At 37.1% G+C, this 5,886-nt stretch overlaps 1 pseudogene; it reads left to right on the top strand.

Annotated features, from left to right (window-relative positions):
* Positions 1-1,400: 1,400 nt before the first annotated feature.
* On the top strand, positions 1,401-2,297 carry LOC138170099 (large ribosomal subunit protein eL6-like; annotated as a pseudogene).
* Positions 2,298-5,886: the final 3,589 nt, after the last annotated feature.

Raw genomic sequence — 5,886 nt, 5'->3', positions numbered from 1 at the left:
GGAAAAATATGGTCATTCAGTGTAATAGAGGATTTTCAAGCATTTTGCTGAAAAAACCAGAGTTGAATAGAAAATTTGACATTCAGATACAAGAAGCAAGATATGTATGCAAAGTTAAACAAGGAAAAGAAATCATAAGCAACTTATCTATGTTGATCTTTTAACATTCTTACACAGAAAAAAAAATAATTGTAACTTATGAAACTTTTCTCAGTAGTTGAAGGGAATATATATATATATATATATATCTGTATATGAAGGTGTATGGGCATATGAATACATATGAGAATGTGTGTGTATATGTTTACAGGTATGCATAGATAGAGGGCATAGGACCAATTTAACAGGAAGGGATGATACTTAAAAAGTGAAATTAAGAGGTGAGAGATTAATATAATGAGAGGGGATGGGGAGAGACAGAATGTGTAAACTATCTCATATAGAAGAGGTAAGGGAAAATGGGTACAATGGAGTGGAAGAACAGGAAGGCAAAAGTGAATGGGTCAACTTTACCCTCTTTGAATTTGTTTTCGGGAAGGAATGATATTAGAACTAAATAAGGTATCTCAACCTACAGGATAGTAGGGGGCAAGGGGATGAGAATGGGATGATAGAGGGGAGGGCAGTTTGGGGGGAGGGAATTTAGACGCACACACTTTTGAAAAGGGACAGGGTCAGAGATGAGAATAGAACAAGTGGGAGGTGGGATAGGAGGGAGAGAAATATACTCAGTCTTTTACACTATATCTACTGTGTTATTGTTTTGCATTAGCCACACATGTACAACCTATACTGAACTGCTTATCTTGCCAGTAAGGGTGGGTGACATGGGAGGAAGGGAATGAATGAATTCAAAGTTTTAAAATCAAATATTCAAATATATATATATATATATATATATATATTATTAATGCTATCTTACATGTAATTAGGAAATAAGATATACAGGCACTGGGGCATAGAGGTCAACTGGAAAAGTCGAAATGGATATGGGAGAAAATATGGGAGAGAGCATATTGGAGGGGGTATATCCTGTGGGACTGCTATTTTGTGGCGGTGGGTAGGGGAAAAACGGGGAGAAAATTTGTAACTCAAAATCTGGCAGAAATGAACGATGGAAATCATAAGTTAATAAAGCATTTGAAAAATAGAAAAAAAATTAAAAAAGATAAGGAAGGAAACTACATCTTGCTAAAAGGTACCTTTTTACAGCCGTACATTGAACTTACACAAAAACTCACCATGTATTAAGATATTACAAACCTTAAAATCAAATGTAAAAAGGAAGAAATATTAAATTCTTGTTTTCTGATAATCATGCAATTAAAATTACATTAAACAAAGGGCAGTGAAAAGATAGGTTAAGGTCCGGACTGTAATTCACTTTCCTGTCTCTCAAGATGTCGGACAAAAAGCCACCCAAGGAAAAGAAAGTCAAAAAGGAAAAAAAAAAGAGAACAAAAAGGAAGATGTAGCTGAAAAGGTCAAAAATCCTCGAAAGCATTGCAGTTGGAACCCAGTCCTGGCCCAAGGGATTGGTAGATACTCCAGGTCTGCAATGTATTCCCAGAGAGCCATGTACAAGCGGAAATACGCTGCCCCAAAAACCCGGATTGAAAGGAAGAAGAAAGAAAAAGTGCCTGCTACTATCTCAAAGCCTGTTGGTGGTGATAAGAATCGAGGAACTTGAGGGGTAAAGATTCGCATAATGCCTAGGTATTACCCTACTGAGGATGTGCCTAGAAAGCTGCTAAGTCATGGCAAAAAGCCCTTTAGTCAGCATGTGAGGAGACTCCGAGCCAGCATCAAGCCAGGTACCGTTCTGATCATGCTCACTGGCCGCCACAGGGGCAAGCAAGTGGTTTTCCTGAAATAACTGGCTAGTGGCTTGCTACTGGTGACTGGACCTCTGACCATCAACTGTGTTCCTCTGAGAAGGACCCATCAGAAATTTGTTATTGCCACTTCTACCCGGGTTAACCTTTCAGGTGTGAAAATTCCAAATCATCTTACTGATGCTTACTTCAAGAAGAAGAGTCTCCGTAAACCTAGACACCAAGAAGGAGATATTTTTGACACAGAAAAAGAGAAATACAAGATTACAGAGCAGCACAAGGCTGATCAGAAAACAGTAGACTCTCAGATCCTAACCCAAATCAAGAAAATTCCTCAGCTCCGTGGCTACCTGCGTTCTGTCTTCTCCCTCTCCAATGGAGTTTATCCTCACAAACTGGTGTTTTAAATGCCTTTCTTGCAGAGAACACTTATTAAAATATTTGCGATAGCTTAAAAAAAAAGATAGGTTAAAATTATTTGAAACGAAATAATCTAATCCTAAAGATTGAGTGGGTCAAAGGACAAATTATAGAAACAATCAATATTTTTATTAAAGACAATGACAACAATGAAGCAACATCCCAAGATGTATTGGATACAGACGAAGCACTACTTAGGGAGATATTTAATTCTTTAAATTCTTATATCAACAAAATAGAGAAAGAACTGATCAATGAACTGGACATGAAACTAAAAAAAAATAATTCAGAAAAGAACCAATTAAAATTCCCCAATTGAGAACAAAATTGAAAATTCTAAAACCCAAAGGTGAGGTTAAAAAGATTGAAAGAAAAGAAAAACTAATGAGCTAATAAAGAAACATAGCACCTGGTTTTCTGAAAGAACCAATATGATAGATAAGCCACTGGTTAATTTCACTAAAAAAGAAAGAAATAAGAAATCAAAATATCCAAAATAAAAAAGAAAGATATGAAATCACAATCAATGAAACAGAAATTAAAGCAATTGTTAAGAAATATTTTCCCTAATTCCCTAATTAGAGAAGCAAAGATGGCAGCATAGAAGCAGGAAAACTCTGTATGTTCCCTACATAGCCACCTCAAATACCAAAATAAAAAAACAAAACAAAACAAAAAAAAAACTCCTCTAAACAAACTTTAAGGCTATAGAGCCCACAAAGTGAAAGAAAGAAACAAACCTCCCACTGAAGATAGTCTGGCACACTGGCAGGAAGGGTTTATTGAAGCACACTGGGAACTAAGCCCAGCCACACATGAGCCTGAGTTTTAGCCTCAGGGCAGCCCAACCAGCCTCAGCTAAATGACATCAGGAGAGTAAATCACCAGCACCTGTGGAGTTTTCTAGAATTATCTAAACATAGATGCCAAAGAAAATGTTAGAGGTCAGTGGACTTTGGGAACAGGGAGCCTGCAATTGTGAGCCAGCCTCTGCCACCCAGAGGGAGAAGTGGCTGAGGTGGAGTGGTCATGCAGCCACTGCCACATGGCTGCTTCAGAGCTCCTGGCTTACAGATTGTAGGGGGGTCAAGTAACAATTCTGAGGGGAACACACTCTTGCTTTAACCTGCTTGGATCTGGATTCCTGTCTAGGGTTGAGTTCCTGGGGTGGGTGACCAGGTTCTAAAACCAGTAGAGGCTTCAGATAAGGTAGCCAACTAATAGCTCCAGCAGCTGTGAAAATCCCAGTGATTTGGGACAAAGTTCTCCTCCCTGGAAGCAGAGTTCTATAGTGGCAAAAAAGCTCAAAAGTCAAATGATTGAGTGGCAAAATGAGCAAGCAAAGGAAGCTAAGCAAGCACAGGAATCTGACTTTGGATTCCTATTTCGGGTACAAAAAGGATCAAGGGATGGAACAGAAGGAAGACAATAAAGTCAGAACTCCTGTACCAAAAGCCTCTAAGAAAAATATGAACTGGTACAGGCCATGGGAGAACTTAGTAATGATTTTGAAAAATAAATGGAAGTAGAAGAAAAATTGGGGAGAGAAATTTAAATGGTGCAAGAAAATAATGAAAACAAGTCAACAATCTGACTGAAGAAAATAAGGCCTTAAAAATAGACTAACTCAAATGGCAAAAGACACTCAAAAAGGCAATGTGGAAAAGAATGCCTTAGAAATCAAAATTTGTTAGATGGAAAAAGAATCTCAAAAGCTCACTGAGGAAAATCATTCCTTCAGAATTAGATTGGAACAAATGGAATCTAGTGACTTTATGAGAAATCAAGATGCTTTTAAACAGATCCAAACAAATGAAAGAATAGAAGGCAATGTGAAATATCTCATTTGAAAAACCACTGATCTGGACAATAGATCCAGGAGACATAATTTAAAAAAGATCAGACTACCTGAAAGCCATGCTCAATAAAAAAAGAACCTAGAAATCATCCTTCAAGAAATTCTCAAGGCCGATTGCCTTGATGCTTTAGAACAAGAGGGTAAACTAGAAGTTAAAAGAATATACTGATTACCTCCTAAAAAAGATCCCAAAACAAAAACTCCTGGGAATATTAGAGCAAGTTTCCAGAATTCCCAGATGAAAGAGAAAATATCACAAGCAGCCAGGAAGAAACAATTTGAATATTGTGGAAACACAATCAGGATAAGACAGGATCTGGCGTTTTCTACATTGAGGGATTGAAGGGCTTGGAATATGATATTCTGGAGGTCAAAGAGCTGGGACTAAAACCAAGAATCACCTACCCAGCAAAACTGATTATCATTTTTCAGGGGAAAATATGGTTATTCAGAGGAATAGAGGACTTTCAAGCATTCTTGATGAAAAAAAAAAACAGTTGAATAGATAATTCAATATTCAGATACAAGAAGCAAGAGAAGCATGAGAAGGTAAACAGGGAAAAGAAATCATAAGGAACTTATCAAAGTTGATTCATTTATATTCCTACATCAAAAAATGATAATTGTAACTTTTGAAACTTTTCTCAGTATGAGAATAGTTGAAGAGAATATAAATGCATGTATATATGTGTGTATATATATATTATGTGTATATGTATTCATACACACATATGTGTATGTAGGCATAAGGATACACATGTGACTTTGTGTGTGTACACATATATGTGTATATATATATATACATACATATATATATACATATATACAGGTACACAAAGACAGCATCAGCTAAAGAGGAGGATTATACGTAAAAGGTAAAATTGACAGATGAGAGAGGAATATAATGGGAGGACATGGGGAGAGACAGAATGAGGTAAATTATACAGAAGAGGCAATGGAAACCTGTTACAATGGAGGGGAAGAAAAAGAACACAAAAGGGAATGGGTCAACTTTACTCTTATTGAATTTCGCTTTGGGAGCGAATGCCATACACATTAAATAGGATATCTCACCCTACAGGAGAGTAAGGGGTAAAGGGGATGAGAGGGGGGATAATGGAAGGGAGGGCAGCCTGGGGAAGAGGGCAGTTGGAAGCAGCCACTTTTGAAAAGGGACAAGATCAAAGTAGAGAATAGAACAATTGGGGGTGGGATGGGATACAGGGAAATATAGTCAGTCTTCCACAATATATACAGAATGGAAATGTTTTGCATTGTTATGCATGTAGAAACTATAGTGAATTGCTTATCTTCCCAGTAAGGGTGGGTGATGAGGGACGTAGGGAAAGAATCTGGAATTCAGAGTTTTAAAATCAAATATTATAAATATTATTATTATTTTTACATGCAGCTATAAAATAAGATGTACTGGCACTGGGGTATATAGATCCATCTTGCCCTACTTGAAAGTTGAGGGGAGGATGGGGGAGAAGATAGGAGAGAGCAGATTGGGGGAGGGGGTATACAGTGGAATCACTGTTTTGGCATGGTGTGTATGGGAAAAACAGGGAGAAAATTTGTAACTCATAATCTTGTGGAAATGAATGATGGAAAATAAAATTAAACATATAATTTAATTAAAAAAAAGAAACTTGAACTGAAACAAGGTGCTAAATAATTAAATGGCTGAAACAAGGCATTAAGTACTTCTTTTCTTGCCATGACAGAGATGAGATGAGATGAGATGAGATGAGATGAGATGAGATGAGATGA

Source organism: Petaurus breviceps, unplaced genomic scaffold, assembly GCF_028583685.1.
Source record: "Petaurus breviceps papuanus isolate PSGF00001 unplaced genomic scaffold, PetGlider_PUasm1.0 38, whole genome shotgun sequence".
In the NCBI taxonomy this organism is placed as follows: Eukaryota; Metazoa; Chordata; class Mammalia; order Diprotodontia; family Petauridae; genus Petaurus; species Petaurus breviceps.
The sequence above is the reverse complement of the archived record's forward strand: the minus strand, read 5'-3'. Positions and strand labels throughout refer to the sequence as shown.